A 27,614-nucleotide genomic window follows, 5' to 3' on the forward strand; every position below is an offset into this window, starting at 1 on the left:
AGAACACAGGGAATGAATGCAATGGCCGATGGGTCTTGGAAGTCTTATACTGTATGTGGAATTCGGTGCCCTAGTTTCAGAGCTGTCCTGCCATATAGAGTCGCACACTGGTACACGGGAAATAGTGCAAGCATCGCTCAGCGTTTTGCCATCACAACAGAAATAATCTCCTGCAAGAGGTGAATACTGCATGTTGTCAGAGAAAGACTACAATGCGTTTAATGAAATAATGGAACGTGCAATTAATGCTGGCCTTTAAGATTAAGATTGGGACACCCATTTTATAAAATGACTGTGCTAAATTATAAATGAACAAGAAGTGTTAATATTGCAGACAGGATTTAGTATCCTGGGTATACTGAAAGAGCAGTATGCCTTTGCCTCACTCCCTGTGCATTTGCCGCCTAAAGCCGCATATTTCAACCTTCAGTTTCTCAGAAAAGAAACCAGCGTTCTAGCACTCTCTGCTAAACTATGGAAAAAAGAAAGTTTCCATCCTATTGTCCGTGGATGTTTGTGCAGAGGGTTGGCGTTAAGCTCGAAAGTTCAAAGGTGTGCTGTACATGAATGGAATTTTGTTTTTTATCTGCCGGCTGATGTAATGATAGTTATCTGCTCTCTTGGTGGGAACAGCTTACTCTCACTAGTCATCATTTTAACCATCTTCAGCTTGACAGCCTACACCCCCATATTACTTAAAGGAAACTTTCTGTCATTTGTTTTGTCATAGTACAAACATATCTTTTATCACATTTAGCAGTTATCCTTCAGTTTAAAATCAACCCAGCATCCACACTTCCACTCAATAATTACAGAGGAAGTTTACTTTCTGTGACAGTGGGAGGTGACATTTCCTTAAGAGCAATTTCTCATTACACAAACCGTTAAGCGTTAACACACTGACCTGAATGCAATCCGTTTAGTATCTGCTTTTCCTATAAACTCATGGATTCATGATTCATTATACCAGCATATAAATAGGTATAAAATGTAATGAGTAATTGCACACTTCGCGTTTAGGATATTTGGCATGATTAAATTAGTCATTTTTACTGTTTGTATGCATTAGATTTGAGTAAGTGTGTTCAAATTAGTGTCAGCTCTGGAGGAAACAGAAACTACACAGATCGTTCATTGACTGGAATCGTGAGCTGCTTTGATTTGTTTTTACCACTCAAAACTTCATTTTTCCCAGGCCAGCAATAAAGTATTAAATAGTAACAGAATCATATTACTGATTCAACAATTACAATGAAAGCAAAGACAAATAAAAAAATATTACCAACAGGTCCTCATTTATTTCAAATTATGTTCATTCTTTGTTTGATTTCTGATCCATCCTATATTTAGTGACAGTTGTGTTTGGATTTTCTTCACAGAGAACGTGTCCTTCATCAGCACTGTTACATTCTTATGAATTTGTCACTGGTCCAACCCTCACTGCGTGTTGCTCAACTGTGTCATCATTCAAATGTGTGACCAGATATGTTTCGGTTCTAGCTTGCCCATCCTCAGACTGTATGGTGATGAAACCTCACTGTACCATTGAATGGGACAGCGCCTTTTACTTTTGTTTTACATTTTGATACAAGCCTATGATGCTTCAAGGCAGAATAGCCTTTAGCTGACTGGTTAACTCCACGCTACATTTTATAACTTGTGTGGAGAAATGTAATTGAGCTAAAATTGCTGTGTGTGATACTTTTGAGCACTTAGCACTTCAGATTCCACTCTCCTCTACTTTAACGAGGTATCAACCTGTTCAAAATAAATGGGATAACGTCTCTGTTAAAATAACATACATAAGAATTTGATATATAGGCGTGATATCACACACAGTAATTCCTAGGCTCAGTTCCACAGTTGTAACACCATAGCAACAATGCATTTCAAAGCGGCTTCATCCAATTTCACAGAAACATAAAGAGTTCATTAATTTATTGTTCAACTAAAAATCCATTTCATTGTTATTTTACATCAGGACTAGCTTTGTGGTCACTGTCAGCTGTGGTTCAGTGATAGCAGTCTAGCCTCTAAGTCAGAAGGTTGTGGGTTCAAGTCCCCCTCCAAAGACTTCAGCACAAAATAGAGGCTGACACCAGTGTGGTACTGAGGGAGTGCCATCTTTCAGATGAGATATTAAACCGAAACCCCGTCTGCCTTCTCAGGTGGACATAAAAGGTCCCATGACACAATTTTGAAAAAGAGCAGGGGAGTTATTCCCCCGTCCTGGACAATATTTATCCATCGACCAACATCACTAAAACAGATTATCTGGTCATTATCTCATTGCTGTTTATGGGATCTTGCTGTGCACAAATTGGCTGCCGCATTTCCTGCATTCCAACAGTGACTACACTTTAAAAGTATTTAATTGGCTGCAAGGAGCTTTGGGACAGCCTGAGGTTGTGAAAGGCACTATATAAATGCAAGCCTTTCCTTTTTCTTTTTGATAAACACTTTCTCTCATGGTTTGCAATAACACAAGTATCATTTTCTCAATCAAGAGTTATTCTTTCAGTCTCAATTATGGGGTTATTTGTCACATGTAATGACCAGCTGAGCAAAGTCCTTATGTGTTAGTGCTGGAATGGGGAGGTTTGATTGAGGTAGTTAAAATAACGAAGGGATCAGACTCTGTCCCTGTGGATAAACTATTTGAATTAGCTAGGGTTCGGGAGGACTGGGGAACATGTGCACAAGTTACAAAAGCACAGAACTAGGTTAGACATCAGGAGATTTTTCTTTTTGCAGAGAGCCGACTCATACAGTGAGTGCAGATTCACTGCAGAAGTTCAGTAGAGAGCTGGATGAATTCCTGACCTGTGTATAAAAGTTGGGTGGCATGTTGGGTTTGCCTCATGGTCATTTGATTTGATCACCTTCAGGGGTCAGAGAGGAATTTTCCAGACTTTCTTTTGCTCCCTGAATTGGCCAAGAGTTTATTTTATCTGGGTTTTTTTTAACCTCTCACAGGAGATTGCATGGTTGTTGGTGAGGGGGAGCATTGGCGTCATGATGCTTAATTGCAACGTGCCTGTACAGGTCAGGCTCAATAGACCAGTTGTTTTTTTCCTATCCATCATCTTCGTATGTTCGGAACAAGGAGGTTTATTTCAGCTTTCTATCTTATTTTTCGTATTGCATTTTTAAATTCTTATCTTATCACTGCGTAATTTCCCAATGTAGATGATTGCAGAATATACATTTAGGTATATATGTATATAACCTATAGACATATAGGTTTCCTTTATGGCTCACAATGAAGTTTCCAAGATGAATAAAAAGTATTGATTTTTTTTAGTCCCAATTTTTCCGTTTGGAAAAAAAAATCCACCTTTTGGACTTGGCATCACTGTTCCAAGTCAATGTTCTTTCACCCGTAGTTTAATGTGAGGTTGCTAAGTCTACAAGTGAATTGACATCAGACTGTGTAGATCCAGTTTCCAAGAAACCTGGGTCTGACCACAGCACAAAACCACCCATAATTCAGCAACAGTTTCACAGTCACAACTTGTCAAAACCACAGGATACGTAGTGAAGATAAGATTGGAAATGTCATCAAACTGAAATGTCATGCAAGTGTAGTATTTAGAGCACTTCTGAGGTTAGAGTAAAAATCCATTGCTGGAGAAATGTTGGAGAGCCTTTGTGCAGCATTTAACCGGTTCCATTCATTACCTGTCGATGTCGAATACTGCCACTGAGATGCCAACTGAGAAAGAAAGGCTGTGCCCTTCAGCACTGTTACATCAGGGTCCTCACTACTGAGCACAGGCCAAAATATATATTGGGTGAAGTTTTCCTCTTCAAAACACAGTGGTAAAAATGTTATTTGTATCAGTAAAGTGCTATTTTCCACTCATAATTTGGGCTTGTGTTTGTGGTTGTCCATAGTTTATTGCCCTGGAGAAGGTACATTATCAACACTGCTAAAGTGTCTTGCAAGACACTTTCAGTTTTGAACATAAAGGTGAGCACAGTGACACAATGAATAATGCAGCACAGATTGCACCTTTCTCATCAATAGCCATTGGATACTTGAACATTCAGTGCAGGGGATTGTGAGCTTTATTAACCCTGGTGTACCAGGTAAAGTTAAGAGGATTGGTAGGGTGGAGGATAAAGTTTTTAAAAGTTTAAAAATTAATTATTCTTTAGAGATACGCATCAGCAGGGTTAATAAGGTGAATGCAATCTGTTTGACACATATTTTGTACAAGCTGCATTTTAGGGATCTAAATTTCTGCTGAGTGGAGCAATGTAGAAGGAGAATTCTATTTTGAGGGTGGGAGAAAATCCATTTTTTCCCAGCTATCTGCCCACCTGTTGTCAAAGCACAAGAAAGTTGATTGTATAACGATAGCACATGACAGCACTGACAGGTGGGGATTAATTACAGCAGTTTTATTTAATTTGTTTGAAAGTGGTTTACCTGGGCGCAAAGAATTAACTTCTGTGCCACAGGAGACATTTCAGAACCTGAGAGAAATGGCCAAATGGAAGAGAAAGAAACCCAAAAGCAGTGTGGGTACAATAAAAAGTTACCTAAGGAAGTGATGGAATGAATAGAATAAACTTTACTGAGCCCACGGAGTAGAGCAGAAGTGTAATTCTATGTAAAAGCCTTGGGTGAGGTTGGATCCAAGGCATATTGTTCTGTGCTTTCCTCCAAGTTTGGTCTGTGATCTACTTTACCGAGAATTACATGATATTGATACTGCCTATACAAATTGGGGAAAGTATTCCATTCACAGCACTGACATCTTGTAACTTTATGACCACAAAAATTCAGCCCCCACCCCCCTCCAAAAGAAGAAAGGAGAAAGAAAATCCACGTTTCTGCATTTTCACATCAATGCAGAGCAGTTTCTGGTGTGCGTCGATGTAAGAGTGTTAGTATGACTCCAGAATCAGGTCCTGATCAGATTTCACAGTGTATTAAAACACAGCAGTGTATGACCTCCTTCAGGAGACTACCCCACAGAGCTTGGCACTGGGTGGGCATTTAACTCAAGTCCAGTGTGAAGCGGATATAAAAATAGCTCAGGCGCTCACTTGAACTTTCTGGGTGATTTATCAACATTGTATTGAGTCTGTTTAATGCTGTGCAAGCGTTTGCTTCTGCCCGTGTGATTGATGATAAAATAATAGTCACCTGGGAGTGGAAAGGTCCTACCTGGTGGACAGAGCATGATTTGCACCTTGCAGCATGACTACAGTCTTAACAGCTGTGCTGCGTGCTCCACAGCTATCAGTCCCTGACTGGTAATGCCTGCGATTCAGTTGAGTGAGGAAGGAAGCAGGATTCTGCTTAATAATGGCCCTGTCACTGCCGTTATATCAATTTGTAACCTGTCAAAACACAACTTTGTAGATTATCTTCACTCCCTCTGGTGGCAAGGAGTGACAATTCAATTTAAGTGCATATCTACTTTATACAGCATAACACGATATAGAGGTCTACAATGGAAGTGTGAAATATGTGCTGCTGTCGTTTGTGTGGACTATCAAAAGAGTCCACGCCGGCTCTATGCAAGAGCAATCCAGCTAGTACCCCTCCCCTGCCCTATCCCCGTAGCCCTGCACATTTTTTCCTTTCAAGTACTTATCCAGTATCCTTTTGAAGGCCATGATTGAATCTGCCTCCACCACCCCCTCAGGCAGTGCATTCCAGATCCTAACCACTCACTGTGTAAAAAAGTTTTTCTTCATGTCACCTTCGGTTCTTTTGCCGATCACCTTAAATCTATGTCCTCTGGTTCTTGACCCTTCCACCAGTGGGAACAGTTTCTCTCTATCTACTCTGTCTAGACCCTTCATGATTTTGAATACGTCTATCAAATCTCCTCGCAACCTTCTCTGTTCCAAGGAGAACAACCCCAGCTTCTCCAGTCTATCCACGTAACTAAAGTCCCTCATCCCTGGAATCATTCTAGTAAATCTCTTCTGCATTCTCTCTAAGGCTTTCACATCTTTCCTAAAGTGTGGTGCCCAAAACTGGACACAATACTCCAGTTGTGGCTGAACCAGTGTTTAATAAAGGTTTATCATGACTTCCATACTTTTGTACTCTATGCCTCTATTTATAAAGCCCAGGATCCCGTATGCTTTTTTAACTGCTTTCTCAGCCTGTCCTGCCACCTTCAACGATGTGTGCACATTTGCCCCCAGATCTCTCTGTTCCTGTACCCCTTTTAGAGTTGTGCCCTCTAGTTTATATTGTCTCTCCTCGTTCTTCTTACTGAAATGTATCATTTCATATTTTTGTGTTAAATTTCATCTGCCATGTGTCCGCCCATGCCACCAGCCTGTCTACATCCTCTTGAAGTCTATCACTATCCTCCTCACTGTTTACTACCCTTCCAAGTTTTGTTTCATCTGCAAATCTTGAAATTGTGCCTTGTACACCCAAGTCCATGTCATTAATATATATCAAAAAAAGCAGTGGTCCCAGCACTGAGCCCTGGGGAACACCACTGTACACCTGCCTCCAGTCCGAAAAACAACCATTTACCACTACTCTCTGTTTCCTGTCACTTAGCCAATTCTGTATTCATGGTGCTACTGCCCCATTTATTCCACGGGCCGCAATCTTGATGACAAGCCTACCATGCTGCACTATATCAAACGCCTTTTCAAAGTCCATATACAACACATCAACTGCATTTCCCTCATCTACCCTCTCTGTTACCTCATCAAAAAACTCTATCAGGTTAGTTTAACACGATTTGCCTTTAACAAATCTGTGCTGGCTTTCCGTAATCAATCCACACTTGTCCAAGTGACTGTTAATTCTGTCCTGGATTATCGTTTCTGAAAGTTTCCCCACCACTGAGGTTAAACTGACTAGCCTATAGTTGCTGAGTTTATCTTTATACCCTTTTTGAACAAGGGTGTAACATTTGCAATTCTCCAGTCCTCTGGCACCACCCTGTATCTAAGGATGTTTGGAAGATTTTGGCCAGTACCTCTGCAATTTCCACCCTTATTTCCCTCAGCAACTCAGGATGCATCCCATTTGGACCGGGTGACTTATCTACTTTAAGTACAGCTAGCCTTTCTAGTACCTCTTATTTATCAATTTTTAGCCCATCCAGTATCTCAATTATATCTTCCTTTACTGAGACTCTGGCAGCATCTCCTTCCTTGGTAAAGGAAAGATGCAAAGTACTCATTTAGTATCTCGGCCATCCCCTCTGCCTCCATGAGTAGATCTCCTTTATGGTCCCTAATCGGCCCCACCCCTCTTCTTACTTCCCGTTTCCTGTTTACATGCCTGTCAAAAACTTTTGGATTCCCTTTTATGTTGGCCGTCAGTCTATTCTCATACTCTCTCTTTGCCCCTCATATTTCCTTTTTCACTTCCCTTCTGAACTTTCTATATTCTGCCTGGTTCTCACTTGTGTTATCAACCTGACATCTGTCATACACCCTTTTTTCAGGTTTCATCTTACTCACTATCTCTTTTGTCATTCAGGGCGCTCTGGCGTTAGTTGCCCTACCTTTCTGCCTCATGGGAACGTGCCTAGACTGTACCTGAACCATCTCCTCTTTAAAAGCTGCCCACTGTTCAATTACAGTTTTGCCTGCCAATCTTTGATTCCAATTTACCCGGGCCAGATCTGTTCTCATCCCATTGAAATTGGCCCTCCTCCAATTCAGTATTTTTACTTTCGAGTGGTCTGTGTCCTTTTCCATAGCTATTCAAAACCTTATGATACCATGATTGCTGCTCCCTAAATGCTCCCCCACTGACACTTGCTCCACTTGGCCTGTCTCATTCCCTAGAACCAAGTCCAGCAATGCCTCCTTCCTCATTGGGCCGGAAACATACTGGTCAAGAAAGTTATCCTGAACACATTTCAAATCTTTCTCCCCCTCTTTGCCCCTTATATTATTGTTATCCCAGTCTATAATAGGATAGTTGAAGTCCCCAGTTATCACTGCTATATAGCTTTTGCACCTCTCTGTAATTTCCCTGCAAATTTGCTCCTCTATATCCTCTTCACTAGTTGGTGGCCTATAGAATACACCCAGTAGTATAATGGCACCTCTTTTATTTCTTAACTCTAACCAAATAGATTCTGTCCTTGACCCCTCCAGGACATCCTCTCGCTGCAGTACTGCAATATTCTCCTTAATTAATACTGCCACCCCTCCTTTCTTTCCTTCCCTATCTTTCCTGAACACCTTGTATCCAGGAATATTCAGTGCTCAATCCTGCCCTTTTTTGAGTCAGGTCTCCGTTATCACCACAACATCATATTCTCATGTGGCTATTTGCACCTGCAGCTCACCAACCTTGTTTATCACGCTTTGTGCGTTTACACACATGCACTGCAAACCAGTCCTAGATTTTGTTGTACTCTCTCTCTTAGTCTGATCCCACCTAATACTATACTATTACTTGCTGTCGTGCTATCTTCTCTTCCCGATCCTTTGTGCCCCTTGTTTCTCTTTTCCAATGCTACACCCTGGTGCCCACCCCCTGCCAAATTAGTTTAAACTTGTTGAAAAATTAAGGCTCACGTTATTAAAGGAAATGTGGTTGTATGGATCGGAAGATGGTTAAAGGACAGAAAACATAAATATGTGGTTAATGGAGTATTTTTTGGACTGGAGGAATGTTAGTAATGGTGTCCCCTGGGATTATTGTTGGGACCAATGCTCTTCTCAATACATGTAAATGATCTGCATTTGGGTATTGCAGCCACAAGATCAAAATTCGCAAAAATAGGAAGCATGGTTCACTATGAAGAGGACTGTAAGTGTCTTCAGGAGGACATGGACAGGTTAGTACATTAGACAGATAATATCAGATGAAATTTAGTAAAGAATGTGAGGTGACACATTTTGGAAGAAAGAGTAAGGACTAAATGGAAAAACTTCAAACCTAAAAGGAATACAGGAGTAGAGAGATTCAAAGACATAAATCTTTAAAAGTAGGAGGATGAGTTGATAAAGCTGTAAAAGAAAAATCATGTGGTTTTATGAAAAGCAAAGAGATAATGCTGAAGTAAACCTGTACAAATTGTTGGTTAGGCTACATTTAAAATAATGTACCCAATTTTTGGCACCTTACTTTAAGAAGGATATCACTGAGATGATACCAGAGATGAGGCTTTAGTTATAAGGAAAGACTAGAGAAACTGAGAGTCTTTTCATTGGAACAAAGAAGGTTAAGAGGAGATCTGATTGAAATTATGAGTGGTTTTGATAAAATAAATTGGGATAAACTATTCCCACTGGTCATTGAATCAGTAACTAAAAGGCATAAAGAACAAAAGGGGAGGTGGGTGATTTGTTTTTATTCAGGAAGTTGTTAGGATCTGGAATGACCTTCCAGAAACAGTGATGGAAGCAGAATCTATAATAGCTTTTAAGAGGGAAATGGATAAACATTTGAAAAAAATAAAGGATGTGGAGAAAGAGCAGGTTAATGGCACTAAGTGGAGAGCTCTTTCAGAGAACCAGCACTTGTGCGATGGCTGAATGGCCTCCTGCAATGCTGTAAAAATTGTATGATTCTAAGTCATAAAACTGTGAGCACAACATACTTGTAGCAATCTTCCATTAGCCTGTGCCCTATCATTCAAATTACAAGATTAGTTTGAATCAGATTTTGCTATTGGTGGCAGAGCTGAGACATTAAACTCCCCAAAACATGAACAGCAGTCACCAAAACCCACAGTAAATTTGCTGCATGTCTCAAACCCACCAGTTTTAGTGGTATTCCCTTATAAGCATTAATTGGCTAAATTCCTGCAAAGAAATGCTACAAGTAACAAGTAGCAATAGCATTGGGATGCCAAGCTCCCAAGCATTTGTTCATGGGCAAGGCCACCAAGTTGCAGGTATCACAGAAAATTTGATAAAAATCATGGAAGGTGATCCCCAATCACCTCAAAACAGTGGCTCTCGTCACAGGTCCTGAGAGTGCCCATCACTTGAGCCCAGCTGCCCTCTCAGCTGATCTGCAGATCAAAGTGCTTCATTATTATGCGGAATGCTCCATCTCAGCTGGGACATGGGGGAAATACAACAAAAATGACATTGTCAGCTCACTTTGTTGGAAGCATAAGTTCAGCTGCCTGATTGTGAACAGTGACCTTGGAAAAATCATTGGCCCAAGTAGTGCTGTAGGGAAAATTGAGATTACAAGCACAAATATTCTAAGTTATTCCACCCTCCTCCTTTGGAGTCTCTCCTCACAGATTATCACTGTGCAGTATTATGCTACACTTGTAATATTATGTGACAAGTGGACCATATTTGGTAATGTTGTCAAACTGAGTCCATCCCTGTACAGTTAGCAGAAGCCATCAGGTGACTAAAAAAGGATACATTAGTATAGGACTGGAGGGAGTTGGAGCCACCTTGAAGTAAAAGAATAGAAGGATATGCTGATAGGGTTAGATAAGTAGGGTGGGAGGAAGCTCATGTGGAGCATTATCTCTGGCATAGATCAGTTGGGCCAAATCGCCTGTTTCTGTGCTGTAATTTCTATATAATTCTATGCAAGTTTAGCATACACTGTTCTAAAGTAAAAATAATAAAATGTAATATGCAACTTAATACACATCTTGGACTGAGAGGTTGGGCTGGAGACGGCCTCCAACTCCGATGCTTGTCTGTGACTGGTCACTAAGATATACAACAAAAGAATGCAGGGCGATAAACACTGTTTTTACCTATGTCACTGTGGGAAAGTATCTGGCTTCCACTCAGGAACTCCTCCTCCCCTTAATAGTGTAGCTTACCTGTGGAATATGACAAGTGGGGAATCCTGGGCAGATTAATCAGTCATTGCTCAAAATAATTTAATATTACTAAGTTTGAGCTCAAAACATGTAATGCACCCAAAATCCACCGTCTCCTCATGGTGGACACCTTCGGTATTGATTTCTTAACTGGTGGTAGGAAGCTGCCCATTCGAGGAATATGTTTCCCTGCAGGCTAGAGATTTATCTAAGAGATCCGCTTTCTTGGTGGACAAGGGAAGCTCTCTATGCAAATCTCTCAAGCACAATTTCTTTTCATATTTTAGTTTCAGATTAAAAAAATCTTGAGGTGTCCTTATCTAAATCTGAAATCACATGAATCCAAACACTCTTCTCCACATACGTATCCTAGTATTGTGTGTTAGACATGAAATTCATGAATTTGCTGGCTAGCTCATGATTTCGAGCACAATTTTAGAAAAAATATATTGTGGTAATCACTGGGATTCAGAATGTATGTTAAAAACATTGATGACAGCAGAGGAAAAAAATTCCCACATTTGTAAAACCGAAAGTCAGTGATGTGTTCCATCTCCTTCTCATTAGTAAACTTAGAAAATATGACTACCCCTTCAGATTTCCACTGCGTGCATTTAAAATTTCAGTATGATGGTGCCATGATGCAATAATAAACCAAGGCCTTAATTTAAAATGTTGTGTTGCACTCAGACGATATGTGCTGTTAGATATTAGGCCAGATTTGTCTGCGAAAATAGCCACGAGCCTAACAGTGCTCACCGCACCTGCGCAGTTAAAGCGGAAATCCGGAAGTTGCTCTACAAGATGCCCCGCTCCTTCGTAATCTTCGGAAGAACGACATCTTGCCGGCTGACTCACCGTTCAAATGAATGGAACAGCATGAAGTTCCTGCACTGACCTGATGGATGCAAACTAATCTCGCCAAAAGAAGGTAAGTCAAGTGTCTTAAGCACACTTTTAATGGCGTGGTAAGTCTTAATGACTGCCAAACAACCTCTCTGGCATTGAAAATTCACTTTTACAAATGTGGCGTCCCATTCCTTCAGATTTTAATTGTTGTTGGATTTTTTTTTTAAAAACATTTTTTAATTTTTGAGAATTTTTTTGTCTGTCTCTTTCATCTCTGTCTATTAATTCAATATTTCTTATCTCCTCTTTATTTCACTTTCTGCACCTGATCTGACATTGAATTCGCTATTCTATTGAAACACTTCCTGTTTCTGACTCTTCACTGTGCATCAGATGCTTTAATCTGATTGATTAAGGGAATAGACAGTTGCTTGCCCCATTCACACAGGTTCCAGATGCCCTGTAGGTGGTGCCATTTTTGGATCCAGCGCTCCATGAGAGGAACTTGCCGTGAAAAAAGCCAGGAAAAGTTTATGGGTCAGTGCAAGTCTGATGAGTGGCGGGCACTGTTTGTTCACTGCTCAGAGGAAAATCCGGGCAATATCTTTAGGCACTGACAAGGAAAATGTCTTCCAATGCAAGGTTTGAAAGCTTGTTGTCCCATGTCAGGAAACGTTAAAAATTAAGGTGAGCCACTCAGAGCTGTCAACCCAGGAGAACAATCTTACGAGTCATAGCTTGATGTGCAAGCACTGAGGTCCATGATGTAATGGAACCAGGCCTTTAGTGGCTGAAGGATTGAAGTAAAGCATCTAATACATTATTTACAAAGTGTACTTCTTTAGAAACATCTCCAAATTGAATTTAATTAAATTTTTGTGAGTTGTGCCATTTTCTTCAGAGATGAGGATGGATATGTTGGAGTTTGGAAAACAGGAGCCAAATGTATTCTGATCATTTTCTGCAGAGTAAGGAATTACAATCCTCAATCTACTTTTCTGAGGGAGAAAACAAGGAGAGGTCAAATTGTATAGAACGTGAGATTAGAAAGGCATTCTGGAGATTTGTTTGAATTATTTTGAGGTTGGTAAAGGGCTGCAGGGAGGAACTTTACAGACCCTGTCCTCGGAAGATTAAATGGGGTTGTTGAGAGACTGTGACAGAGTGGATTGTACATCGGGGATGAAAAGGTTGTGCGGATCCTTATTAGATCCGATTTACATATTTAAAGTAGGCTTTCTGCCTACGGCTGTCCTGCTCACTTGATCAAAAGAGCAGGTTAATATCAGGACACGGCGAGAAGGCAGCGGGATGGAGAGGGTGAGTGACTGGCCTTATTTTAACTGCATCCCCGTCTGGTTTCCACCAGGTGGAGGAAGTTAAAATCAGGGCCATCGTCTGTGATAGGAACACGTTTGATGGATCCAACGGTCTTTGCTCATGCTATGCTTTCTTGTGTTCTTACAAATTCCAATGACGGAGAGAAAGATGAAGAGGATCTGTAATAACTAGCCATGTGGTATGTCTATAGTGAAAGTCAATTACAAGGCTGCCATCATGGTCTGTATTTTTCATACACTACCAACTAGCCATTTGAACTACTTTATGCACCATATTTTAATTTCATTTCATTCATTAAAAATTAGAGCACAAAATCCAATCAGAGGCTGTTGTGCATGAAGTGGCTTCATTTTCCTGTAACATTATTCAACATTTGATATTGCCTCTAAAACATTAGTTTTGAGTCACACTCCATTGGTCTATACTGATGAATGCAGCATATAAAAATTTGTAGGAACAATCTAAATTGCTGGGAGGACTCTTTTTCAGCCTATGAAGTAGCACAGATAATGAAGCAGTCCGTGCCCGCATGCAGAAAGACCTGGACAACATCCAGGCTTGGGCTGATAAGTGGCAAGTAACATTCGCGCCAAACAAGTGCCAGGCAATGACCATCTCCAACAAGGGAGCGTCCAACTACCTCCCCTTGACATTCAACGGCATTACCATTGCCGAATTCCCCCACCATCAACATTCTGCGGGTCACCATTGACCAGAAACTTAACTGGACCAGCCGTATAAATACTGTGGCTACAAGAGCAGGTCAGAGGCTGGGTATTCTGTGGCAAGTAACACACCTCCTGACTCCCCAAAGCTTTTCCTCCATCTACAAGGCACAAGTCAGGAGTGTGATGGAATACCCTCCACTTGCCTGGATGAGTGCAACTCCAACAACACTCAAGAAGCTCGACACCATCCAGGACAAAGCAGCCTGCTTGATTGGCACCCCATCCACCACCCTAAACATTCACTCCCTTCACCACTGGCGCACTGTGGCTGCAGTGTGTACAATCCACAGGATGCAATGCAGCAACTCGCCAAGGCTTCTTCGACAGCACCTCCCAAACCTGCGACCTCTACCACCTAGAAGGACAAGAGCAGCAGGCACATGGGAACAACACCACCTGCACGTTCCCCTCCAAGTCACACACCATCCCGACATGGAAATATATCGCCGTTCCTTTATCGTTGCTGGGTCAAAATCCTGGAACTCCCTTCCTAACAGCACTGTGGGAGAACCTTCACCACACGGACTACAGCGGTTCAAGAAGGCGGCTCACCACCACCTTCTCAAGGGCAATTAGGGATGGGCAATAAATGCTGGCCTTGCCAGCAATGCCCACATCCCATGAACGAATAAAAAAAGAGCACATTTAAAAATGGTGAAAGTGTAAATGGAAAAATTGTTCTCTTTGGCTTTTAGAAATAAGAATTGGAAGAGAATTGTCTTTTTGAATCCTGATCAGCTCGACTCGAAAATCGGTATTACAGCGATAAGCTAAGTGTGTTGAAAGGTTGTGCAACTTCCCATGAGGTTGCCCCCTGAATCTTGTACGTTTGTAATTGAAATCAATTAACATAGCAAGAAAATATTAACATTTGGAAAAGCGGAACTGACTGCACAGCTAAACATCAGAAGAGCATCCAAGCTGAGCACCTGCACAAATATGCAGCATCTGATGAAAATATGGAGAATTATATGCTTAGTATGTCGGAAGACAGAAGTTAGCTTTCAAAATGCTTTCTGTAACTCGGGCAGGCAAAGTGACAAATGGAAGAAATCATGGAATACTTGTGAGTGAGTTCAGTGTCAAGTTTGAAAGTTAAGTACAATTTCCAGTTAATTTAATAAATGGTTAGTTTTTTTTAAAAGGACTCTGTTGTCCATTTTAGGATCGCTAAATATACTGCACTTGTGATATATAACCTGTTGTGAGAATTAATTAGATAGCACACTGGCACCAATTGTATGAGAAATAATTCTGACGCTCTTTTTTCCTAAAAATGTTTTCATTACTTTCCCAGATGAGTTGAAAGTTTTACCAATGTATTATGCACTGATGGAAATACAGCGCCATTTCTGCTACTAATTTCCACAGTTACTAACTCTTGCTGATCAATTCTTTTTCTCAGTTTGGTTTCATGGGAACAACGTGCAAAGCAGTCCACTCATCTCTGGACTGACTTTTTTTTTGAACCATTTTCCTGTTGGGTTAACTAACCTCAACAGCTGTGGGTCAGACAGCTCATTAAAACCTATCTTATTCCCAGTCAACAGCGTTTAAGCTTCACAGCTGAGGGGTAGTCACAAAATTTCTCACTTTTTATTTTCGTTTCGGTGATGAGTGGCTGTGATTGTCTTTCATTTGGTGATTGTTTATTGTGTTTCGAATGACTTGCAACCTATTTTTTCTCCAAGTCGATTACCATGCATTCTCCAGGTTATTTTGTATTCATTTAAAGTTCAGCAACAACTTCCTGCAAAACTTCACTCGGCAAAAGTTAAATGTACATTTGAGCCAGCTCTGATTATCTGGAATTTCCTGAAAATGTACTCTTAGCAGCCAGACTCATGAGCTTGCCTGGGGAATGGTGGTCTTTCTGAAGGAAATGTTGACAGGAATAATGGATATATTGATTTATTTTTAAACCTTTTCGTTAATCTTGTGTTTAACCAGAAAGACAGGGTATATGGAAAACAGGGGAGCAAAAGAGAGCAAAATTGCTGTTGGGGAGAGTTTAAACCAGCTTGGCAGGGGGATGGGAACCTGAGCGCAGATTCAGAAGGGAGAGAAGCAGAGTTGGAAATTGAAGCCAGAAAATTAGTAAGTGTGTTTGGAAGGCAGAGGAAACAAAGGTTAGAAACTACACAACAAAGGAGATTGGCTGTGCTTAATGGTGTATACCTCAATGCAAGGAGTATAGTGAATAAGGCAGATGAGCTAAGGGCACAGATAGACACGTGGAAGTACGATATCTTAGCTATTACAGAAACATGACTTAAACAGGGACAGGAATGGCAGCTCAACATTCCTGGTTACAGGGTTTTCAGACGAGATAGAGAGGAGGATAAAAAAGGAGGGTGGGGCGGCAATATTGGTTAAAGAAACAATTACGGCTGTGAGGAGGGATGATATGTTGGAAAGATCATCAAATGAGGCCATATGGGTTGAGCTAAAGAACAAAAAAGGGGCAGTCACACTGCTGGGAGTGTACTATAGACCCCCAAACAGTCAGAGGGAGATAGAAGAGCAAATATGTAGGCAAATTTCTGAGAAGTGCAAAAAAAATAGGGCAGTAATAGTAAGGGATTTCAACAACCCGAATATTAACTGGGATACAATCAGTGCAAAAGGTATAGAGGGTGCAGAATTCTTAATTGCATTCAGGAGAACTTTTTTAGCCAGTACGTAGCAAGCCCAACAAGATGGGGGGCAGTTCTGGATTTAGTTCTAGGAAATGAAGCTGGGCAGGTGGAAGGAGTATCAGTGGGAGAGCAGTTTGGTGGTAGTGATCATAATTCCATTTGATTGAGCATAGTTATGGAAAAAAACAGAAATAGAACAGGAGTAAAAGTTCTAAATTGGGGAAGGCCAATTTTACTAAGCTGAGAAGTGATTTAGCAAAAGTGGACTGGAAACAGCTACTTGAAGGTAAATCAGTGTCAGAACAGTGGGAGGCATTCAAGGGAGCGATTCGAGGGGTTCAGAATAAACATGTTCCCACAAAGAAAAAAGGTGGGACTGCAAAATCTAGAGCCCCTTGGATGTCAAGAAGCATACAGGGTAAGATAAGGCAAAAAAAGAAAAGCTTATGTCAGATACCAAGAGCTCAATACTGCAGAAAGCCTAGAGGAGTATAGAAAGTGCAGGGGTGAAATTAAAAAGGAAATTAGGAAAGCAAAGAGAGGGCATGAAAAAATACTGGCAAGTAAAATTAAGGAAAATCCAAACATTTTTTATAAATACATAAAGAGCAAGAGGATAACTAAGGAAAGAGTAGGGCCTATTATAAACCAAAAAGATAACCTATGTGTGGAGGTGGAAGATATGGGTATGGTTCTTAATGAATACTTTGCATCTGTCTTCTCAAAAGAGGAAGATGATGCGGAGATTGTAATTAAGGAGGAGGTGTGTGAAATATTGGATGGGATAAACATAGTGAGAGAGGAAGTATTAAGGGGTTTTGCATCTTTGATAGTAGATAATTCACCAGGCCCAGATGAAATGTATCCCAGGTTACTGAGAGAAGCAAGGGAGGAAATAATGGAGGCTCTGACTATCATTTTCCAATCCTCCCTGGCTACAGGTGTGGTGCCAGAGGATTGGAGGACTGCTAACGTTGTACCATTGTTTAAAAAGGGAGAAAGAGATAGACTGAGTAATTATAGGCCAGTCAGTCTAACCTCAGTGGTGGGCAAATTATTGGAATCAATTCTGAGGGACAGCATAAATCGTCATTTGGAAAGACACAGGTTAATCAAGGACAGTCAGCATGGATTTGTTAAAGGAAGGTCATGTCTGACTAACTTGATTGAATTTTTTGAGGAGGTAACAAGGAGGGTCGATGAGGGTAGTGCGTTTGATGTAATGCACATGGATTTTAGCAAGGCTTTTGAAAAAGTCCCACATGACAGACTGGTCAAAAAAGTAAAAGCCCATGGGATCCAATGGAAAGTGGCTAGTTGGATCCAAAATTGGTTCAGTGGCAGGAAGCAAAGGGTAATGGTTGACAGCTGTTTTTGTGACTGGAAGGCTGTTTCCAGTGGAGTCCTGCAAGGCTCAGTACTAGATCCCTTGCTTTTTGTGGTATAAATTAATGATTTGGACTTGAATGTGGGGGGCTTGATCAAGAAGTTTGCAGATGATACAAAAATTGGCCGTGTGGTTGATAGTGAGGAGGAAAGCTGCAGATTGCAGGAAGCTATCAATGGACTGGTCAGGTGGACAGAAAAGTGGCAAATGGAATTCAATCCAGAGAAGTGTGAGGTAATGCATTTGGGGAGGACAAACAAATGAAGGGAATATACAATAAATGGGAAGATACTGAGAGGTGTAGAGGAACAAAGGGACATTGGAGTGCATGTCCACAGATCCCTGAAGGTAGCAGGACAGGTAGATAAGGTGGTTAAAAAGACAAAATGGATACTTTCCTTTATTAGCTGAGGCATGGAATATAAGAGCAGGGAGATTATGCTAGAATTGTATAAAACATTGGTTAGGCCACAGTTTGAATACTGCGTACAGTTCTGGTCACCACATTACAGGAAAGATGTGATTGCACTCGAGAAGTTACAAAGGAGATTTACGAGGATGTTGCCAGGGCTGGAGAATTTTAGCCAAGAGAAAAGATTGGATAGGCTGGGGTTGTTTTCTTTGGAACAAAGCAGGCTGAGGAGACAATTAATTGATGTATATAAAATTATGACAGGACTAGATAGAGTGGATAGGGAGGACCTATTTCCCTTAGCAGAGGGGTCAGTGGCCAGGGGCATAGATTTAAAGTAATTGGTAGAAGGATTAGAGGGAAACTGAGGAGAGGGTGGTGGGGGTCTGGAACTCAGTGCCTGAAAGGGTGCTAGAGGCAGAAACCCTCAATTCATTTAAAAAGTACTTGGATGTGTACTTGAAGAGCCGTAACCTACAGGGCTACGGACCAAGTGCTGGAAAGTGGGATTAAACTGGATACCTCTTTTTCGGCCAGCATGGACAGGATGGGCCGAATGGCCTCTTTCTGTGCCGTAACTTTCCATGATTCTATGATAACTTTCACAATTTGCAGCCTCTATTGTTTATCATATTTTCAACCCCTTGATACAAAACCACAAGGACAAGTTGAGTACTTTGTGAGCAGCTTTCTGAATCCGAAGATGAAAATTTAGCTTTTGAGTCACTCTGTGAAATGTATTATTGGGCCGGATTTTGCTGTGAGCGGCGAACAAACAGTACCAGCCATTCGTTGGACTTGCACTTGCCCACAGACTTTGTATGAGCTTTCGCACTGCAAGTTCCTGGAAATTGGAAATTCATTCAGCGCGGTGCCCTTTACAGGGCTTCTGGGACCTTTGTGAACAGGGCAAGATGCTGTGTATCTCCTTAACCAATCAGATTGAAGCATTGTTCACAACAGCGCAGAGTCACATCCAGGAAGTGTAAGTAAGAATAGTGAATTCAATGTTAAATCAGGTACAGAAAGAAAAATAAAGAGAAGGTAAGAAAGATTGAATTAAGAGACAGAGATAAAAGAGACAGAAAGAAAAAATAAAAACAATGTATTTACATTTTTTTTAATGTCCAACAATAATTAAAATCTGAAGGAATGAGACTCCACACTTATTAAATTAATTTTCAGTGCCAGCGATGTTGTTTGGTAGCAATTAAGACCTACCATGCCATTAAAAGGGTACTTAAACTTGAAATGACTTGATGTAACCTTTCTTGGTGACTTTAGTTCATATCTATCTGGTAAGTACAGGAACTTCACGCCATTCAATACTTTTGAATGGTGAGTCAGATGGCGAGATGTCGTTTTCGTGCAGCCTACGGAGGAGCAGCACATCTCAGCCAGCAACTTCCAGAGCTCCACATTTAACTGCACGTGTGCAGTTGCCGGAAGTTGTCTGATTTGCACATGAATAATGATGAGTGTCGTTAGCCTCACCGTTATTTTTACATCAAAAGCTGGCCCATTATTTATAATGTACTCTTTCTATTTCACACCAGGCCAGATTGCATTAATGGTCTGTTTTGTATCAACAGCAGCTGTCAGTACAGATGTGCACTGTCTATGCATTAATGGGGATCAGCATTAATGGCTGAATCCATTCTGCAGATTTGTCAAGAAATAGTGTTCAATTAATTACTGAAAAAGTCTTTCTAGCACATCTATTATACATGTTAGGTTTCATTTCTCTTCCCCGAGCACAAAAATGGAAACACAGTTAGGACTGAATAGGCCTGGTTTGAATTTATGACATGACAATTTGCCGTCATGTAGTGTTCTTCAGTGCAGGGACATAGGGCAGGAGTAGATCATGAAGGTCGAGTGTGATGAGGTTGTGGAGAGATTTCAAAACATAAGAACATAAGAACATAAGAACATAAGAAATTGGAGCAGGAGTAGGCCAATCGGCCCCTCGAGCCTGCTCCGCCATTCAATAAGATCATGGCTGATCTGATCCCAACCACAAATCTAAAGAACACAAGAAGTCGGAGCAGGACCCGGCCAGATAGCCCCTGGGCCCTCTCCGCCACCCACAGGGCATTGACCGATCCGAACTCAGCTTCATGTCCAATTTCCTGCCCGCTCCCCATAACCCCTAATTCCCTTTACTTCTAGGAAACTGTCTATTTCTGTTTTAAATTTATCTAACGATGTAGCTTCCACAGCTTCCTGGGGCAGCAAATTCCACAGACCTACCACCCTCTGAGTGAAGAAGTTTCTCCTCATCTCAGTTTTGAAAGAGCAGCCCCTTATTCTAAGATTATGCCCCCTAGTTCTAGTTTCACCCATCTTTGGGAACATCCTTACTACATCCACCCGATCAAGACCCTTCACAATCTTATATGTTTCAATAAGATCGCCTCTCATTCTTCTGAACTCCAATGAGTAGAGTCCCAATCTACTCAACCTCTCCTCATATGTCCGCCCCCTCATCCCCGGGATTAACCGAGTGAACCTTCTTTGTACTGCCTCGAGAGCAAGTATGTCTTTTCTTAAGTATGGAGACCAAAACTGTATGCAGTATTCCAGGTGCGGTCTCACCAATACCTTATATAACTGCAGCAATACCTCCCTGTTTTTATATTCTATCCCCCTAGCAATAAAAGCCAACATTCCGTTGGCTTTCTTGATCACCTGCTGCACCTGCATACCAACTTTTTGATTTTCTTGCACTAGGACCCCTAGATCCCTTTGTACTGCAGTACTTTCCAGTCTCTCGCCATTAAGAAAATAACTTGCTCTCTGATTTTTCCTGCCAAAGTGCATAACCTCACATTTTCCAAGGATGAGAATATTGAAAGTGACATGTTGGGGAACAGGGGGCCTGTAGAGCTTGGAGAGGATGGGGATGTTGGGGGTGTGGGCCTTAGTGTGGTTGAGGATAAGGGCAACTGCATTTTGGATGAGTTGGAACTTGTGGATGTTCAATGTGGGAAGGCCAGCTCAATAGACATTGGAGAAGTTGAGCCTTGAGGTGATGAGGTGTGGGCGAGGGTTTTGGTGACAGAAGGCAGAGCTAGGGACGGAGGTGGAAGAGAGCAATTTTTGGTAATGGAACAAATGGGGCGGAGGAAGCTGAGCTCTGGGTCAAAATGCCATAGTTCCACATTCCTGACTGAGTTTGACGGCAGCCAGGGAAGTTGATGGCCTCAAGGCTGGGGGTTTGGATGTACAGATGGGAGCTAAAGGTATAATCTCAGTTTTGCTGACATTCAACTGGAACAAGTTTTGGCTCATTGAGATATCGATATCAAACAAGAAATTTGAGACTATGAACACAATGTTTGGATCTCGAAGGAGGCAGTGGAGTAGAGTTGGGTATCATCAGCGTTCATGTAGAAGTTGACCATGGAGTTCACCAAGGGGTAACATGTACATAGTGAAAAGGAAGGGTAATGCCTACAAGCAATGCAATGCTTGCAATGCATCAGGGAAATGCCATCCACAGCATCGTAATATCTGAACTGATTCAGGTAGGAGCTGGAATCAAGACAGAGCAAAGTCCTGGAGAGGAACTGCAGGGAAAAGCTGTTGAAGGAGAATGAAGTGGTTTACAACGTCAAAAGCAGCAATGAAATCGAAGAGGATGAGGAGAGATAGGGAGCCACAGTCACAGTTACACAGGATGTCATTTGTGACTTTGTCATCTTACTGCTATGGGAAAGCTGGAACTCTGATTGAAGCGCCTTGAATAAGTGAGGCGAGAGCAGAGTTGCAAGATCATAACTTATTCCAGAATTTTGGATCTAAAGGGAAGGTTTGAGATAGGCTAGTAGTTGGTGAGAATGGAGGATTTTAGGGTGAGTAATAACAGCAGTTTTAAAAGAGTTGGTGACAATGCCAGATGAGAGGGACAAGTTAATGATGTAGGCAAGTATGGGGGCAACAAGGTGATGGTGAATAATTAGGAGAGGGTATGGGAGAGATCAAGGGAACAGGATTTGTGGACAAGTGAGCTGAGAGGGAGATGGAGCTGAAATTATAACCATGACATTTTATTTCTTCATTCCATAAAGGGAAAATAAATGCTGATATGTATATTAATGGCATAAGTGTTCAAGTATATACTCTTAATGGTCATTCCACATGTTAACCATAAGAGAGAGGAAAACATATGGCAGCTCCACCTGTAAAGTGAGATACCTCCCATTTCAAAGTTGAGCTTTTCATTTATAAAACTACAAAAGAATATGAAAATGTAAAGGCAACAAAAATCCATTCAGTCATTTTAGCTCATCCTGTCATCCAAATCTCAAGGTGGTCCAATATGATTTTCTTTCTTCTCCAAAATTAAATGCCTTTAATCTTTACTGAATTGAGTTTCTCTCCAGTTCCCTGCATGAATACTTCAACTGAATCTGTATTTGCTGCACCAGAGGGCAGTATTTCCAATAACTTGACAATTCGAAATGTTCTTGAGTTCACACGTTTCCTGGACTCAAGCCCTGATAGATCTCAGTTTCTGTTTCTTTTCCTTTCAGAAAAGAAAGTGAATTTAAATGCCCTTGTGTACAGGTGACTGCACCTCAGGTGAGCCTTAAATTCAGAACAGATCAACAGATCAGTCTGAGGATTCCTGGAACCCATAACATCTCCAACAATGAGTTGAAGACTGGGGCTGACAGGAGGCAGGCAGAAGTGCCAACCTTGCGTAAAAAGTAGTTTAGTGCTTCTCCAGAAGCAACTTATATTTGCCTTACTGCAATAGAGGGAAGTGTCTGCCTTTGTTTGCTGAATGAATATCAATTTGTAGTTCACACAACAATTATTCCACCTGGTGCTGTCAAGGTTAAAACATGGATGGTACAACCTAGGAACTAATCTGAAATTAAGATCAGCTACCCTACACAAAGTCAAAATCTATTATTGGCTTTAGAGTATGAGTCCAGACTCTGAGCTGGAATTGGAGAGCCAGCACTGTGGGAGAACCTTCACCACACGGACTGCAGCGGTTCAAGAAGGCGGCTCACCACCACCTTCTCAAGGGCAATTAGGGATGGGCAATAAATGCCGGCTTGCCAGTGACACCCACATCCCATGAATGAATAAAAAAAAAATTTCAGGCATTTTGGCTGTGTCTCCCATAGAGCCTGTAGCTTTATGCACAGTACTTATACAATGGACTGAAAAACAACTTGCATTTATCACGTAAAAGAAAATTGCATTGCACTTCACAAGGTAGAAGTGAACACCAAGCAGCAAAGGAAGAATTTAGGGGGTCAGGTATCAACGGCAGAGTCAAAGAGATGTTTCTTTCTTTCGAGGTTTTAGTTTGGGAGAAAGGTATCAAGGCAAAGCGCTATTGGGAGAGAATTCCCAATGACCAAAAGATTGGCTTCAGGTGACTGAGTGAAAGGAGCAGGGAACAAACAATAGTCTGGTATTAGAGGAGCAAAGGATTAAAACATGGATAAATTCACTCAGGGAGGGTGGCGAAAGGCCATGGACGGATTTGAAAATGACTGGCTGGAGCGCCAGGAGCAGGTGAAGCTTGGCATGGATGGGGTGGTGGATGTGTGGGACATTGTGCGGGAGAGGAGCCAGGCAGCAGAGTTCTAGATTAGCTAAAGTTTGTGAACGCTGAGGATGAGAAAGGGCCAGAGAGGACTTCAGAAATCAGTCCTCGCGATGATGAAGGCACGTATTAGGGATTCGGCAGTGGTGGGGCAGAAGCAATGATGTAAGAGAAAGTGTCATGGTGACTCTTGAGATCGGGGAACAGCATATTGATTTACCATCGAAAGGATGTTTCTTTCCTAATACTCAGATTATCTTGCAGTTGACAAATAATTGATACTGAACTTTTGTCTTTATCGTGAAGGAAATTTTCTGCTTGTTTGAGAACATTTGAATTTGGCTCTTTAAAATTCATTTTATACATACTGTGTAAGCTGGGAATGTGTTGGGAATTGCACATGTATTATATCAGGAAAGTTGCAATGATTTTGTAAATAAGGGGGCCACAAATAATCCTCAAAAATTGCTTTTGACACAATTCATGAAGGATTTTTCAAGTCTAAGCAATAGTTTGTGCAGAAAAATGTTCAGCAAAATCAGTAAGGAAGTGGTTCGAAAAACTGGCATAGGGAGAGGGAAAGCAGGCTTTTTAAATAAAGTCTCAGTCGCCAAAAACTATAATTTAGCTTTCCATCTCCATAAGAATGCATAAATTAAAGCATAACACAAAAATAATAATGTATATATGAAGATTACCATGTAACACAAGTCTCAGTTTATGGAACAACTACAACCCACAGGCTCTTTTTCAGGCCATAACTCATTTCAGCTCAGCAGATGTTTATCTAATATTAAGTGATTAGCTTATAGTGGCAAATGGTTGAATTGCTATGTGGTCTCTGGAGCTGTGGAATCCCACTAGTGTTCACAAACAGTCCACAATGACATTCTTTTGATGATGGTATTAGATGTTAGGTCACATGACTGGCCAAAGGTGCAAAACTGTTGTGAGAAATGCCTCTCATGTCACCTGGTAGGATTGGCTCATGATCCAGAAAATGACAGTCACTGTAATACTATAATAGACAGACTACTGTTGATCTGAATCAATGATGTGTCATTGCTTGACCCCTTCAGAGCTGCTACTATAAAAGAACCAAAGCATAATAGTTCAGGCTTGCCTTCCTGTGACAGGGATGATAGCGTCCAGTACCAATACACCCACAGGCATGCAGCAAAGAGTGATTGAGAGGAGTTGGTGCTTGATGCAGTAAGATCTGACGCATGCAATCTTTGCCCAGAATTTACACCGCTGGTGTAAATAAATGGAAAATTTTCATTATCATGCCTAAGTTGAATTTATGTTTTGTGTGAGCTTGCTTGTACCTTTTTATTAATATTGTGATTAAGTTGCTGTGAGGGCACATATCTCCCGCTCAAGTCATCCTTCTGCATCGCTAGTGTAAGGTTGGCATAAAGGCATTTCCTCCTAGGAATTTACAAAATTGCTTTTGCTTGGGCTTTGCCTTCTCATGAAAAATGTTTTCAATTTAAGTGGCAGGATAAGTTGAGAAGGCTGTTAAAAAAGCATATGGGATCCTTGGCTTTATAAAGAGAGGCGTATAGTACAAAAGCAAGGAAGTTATGCTAAACCTATATAAAACACAGGTTAGGCCCCAGCTGGAGTCCTGTGTTCAATTCTGGGCATGCACTTTAGGAAGGATGTCAAGGCCTTAGAGAGGGTGCAGAAGAGATTTACCAGAATGGTACCAAGTATGAGGGACTTCAGTTTTGTGAAGAGACTGGAGAAGCTGGGATTGTTCTCCTTAGAACAGAGAAGGTTAAGGGGAGATTTGAAAGAGGAATTCAAAATCATGAATGGTTTTGACAGAGTAAATAAGGAGAAACTGTTTCCAGTGGCAGAAGGGTTGGTAACCAGAGGACACAGATTTAAGGTGATTGGCAAAAGAACCAGAGGCGACCTGAGGAAAAAACATTTTACGCAGCAAGTTGTTGTGATCTGGAATGCGCTGCCTGAAAGGGTGGTGAAGGCAGATTCAATAGTAACTTTCAAAAGGAATTGAATAAATACTTGAAAGGGAAAAAATTTGCAGCGCTCTGGGGAAAGAGCAGGGGTATGGGACTAATTGGATAGCTCTACTAAAGAGCCAGCACAGGCATGATGGGCCAAATAGTCTCCTTCTGTGCTGTATCATTCTATGATTCTATGACACAGTGGATTTGAGATGGTTCATTGGAATAAGCCATGTTAGTTCATAATATAAAACACAAATATGCCGCTCCCAGAGAAAGCAGGAAAGGCCAAGTATCGTATTCTTTTTAAAAGATGCCTGCAGTTCAAAGTTATTTACCGTTATAATTCATTTATATAGCCAAAGAAGTACTTCAAGTTTGAAATGTTTAAATTGTCTATTTTCCTTTGGATATTAGTGGCCAGATGTATCACTTTTAAAGAAAAATGGAATATTAAAACTTGCTAATAAAATCACAGAAATGCATGGCTTCGAAATGTGATTACTGAGAACGTGATTTTGTTGGCAGGGATATAACATTTCTTTTGGAATGATCACAAAGCACCTGCAATAATTATCCTACGTGGCTTTTCAGGCATTAAATAAGCCACATCAGTCCATCGTTATGTTCTGGCCTAGGGCAGGCCTTAACTCAAGTCTCACACATGAGATTTTTGAGCCACTTACTAGGGAAGAGTAGCTGAGGTGGTTTCCAGTTGCCCTCCCCACTGTTTTTATCTTTGGAGTACCTTCTCCTAAGTGTGCTGCAACCAATGCGAAGGAGCCCCACCTACCCTATATGCACCCATAAGACGCAAGTACCCCCGCTGGACGTCAACTATTTATTCCGCTCACCAGGGCTGTCTGGAGTGGTGCCCGAACCCAATCCTTCTGACTCAGAGGTGGGGAATACTACCACTGAGCCATTGTCACTCTGTCTGGACGTGAGTACCCCGCTGGATGTCAACCCACTATTTAGAGAACATAGTCTAGTCTCCATTTGTTGGGGCTGTCTGGAGTAGGGATTGAGTCTTTCACCTTCTGACTCAAAGGCAGGAATGCTACCACAAAGCCAAAGGCTTACTCCAAACAAGCCGCATAACCAATATCAATATCTAAGTTCAGCTGTGGCATGTACAATTTTTGATGAAAATGGCTAAACACCAAAAGTGAAAGGCTCATTTTTAAATGATTATAGCCAGGCACTGTGCCAGTAATGCCTGTAAGGAAGAAGCACAGGAATATTTTTAGGTGTGGAAGACAGCTCCCAAACAGGCAGAGGAAGTGTCAAGCAAGGTAATGTGTCATGCCCATGACTTCTAAACCTGGCAAAAGGCCCAGAAGAAATTTCACAATTTACAATTCCCACTGCTCTTTGCATTTAAAGGAAAAATTGACATATAACAGGTGTGCACAGTGTAGGACGGATGGTTCACGTTATGCCACCAAGAAACTCACTCCATTTGGGGAAGCTAAAATTAATTTGTTCAGAAGACAGTGGAGTACAATCCCTGAGTTATTTGAGGCTACAGACCTTGGGGCAGTTTTCTAATGGAGGTTCTTGCAGTAGCTCAGTATTGTAGACTCACGTGCTCCCTTGCAAGTGACAGTGGAAGTGATCTGGGTAGGGTGGAGAAATCTAACATTTAGATGCTATCACCCATGTCGGTAATATTATGGTGTAATGGTTTTATGCATTGCAGTCTGCCATTGAGCACGTGTCAACACCAGCGGCATCTGCAGTGCAAACCTCAGTTATTGGGTTACATAGGCATGGGATGGGGATGTGGAAGCTTTGGGGTCAATACTCCAAGATGCACTTGACTGGTTTCAATGTGCTTCGAGAATGGTTACAGATATGATGGAGGGATTCTCCCACTGTTCTACATTCACACTGCGCAAAGGGCACCAGAAGAAAATGTCCTCCATCAGTGGCATAATCATCCTA

The 27,614-nt window shown here is 41.4% G+C and overlaps 1 long non-coding RNA gene across 1 annotated transcript in view; it reads left to right on the plus strand.

The window, feature by feature from the left end:
- The window catches only part of LOC137300405 (uncharacterized), a 63,065-nt gene that overhangs the window by 27,605 nt on the left and 7,846 nt on the right, over positions 1-27,614 (plus strand). The window lies entirely within an intron of this gene.

Source organism: Heptranchias perlo, chromosome 31, assembly GCF_035084215.1.
Source record: "Heptranchias perlo isolate sHepPer1 chromosome 31, sHepPer1.hap1, whole genome shotgun sequence".
NCBI classification, from domain to species: domain Eukaryota; kingdom Metazoa; phylum Chordata; class Chondrichthyes; order Hexanchiformes; family Hexanchidae; genus Heptranchias; species Heptranchias perlo.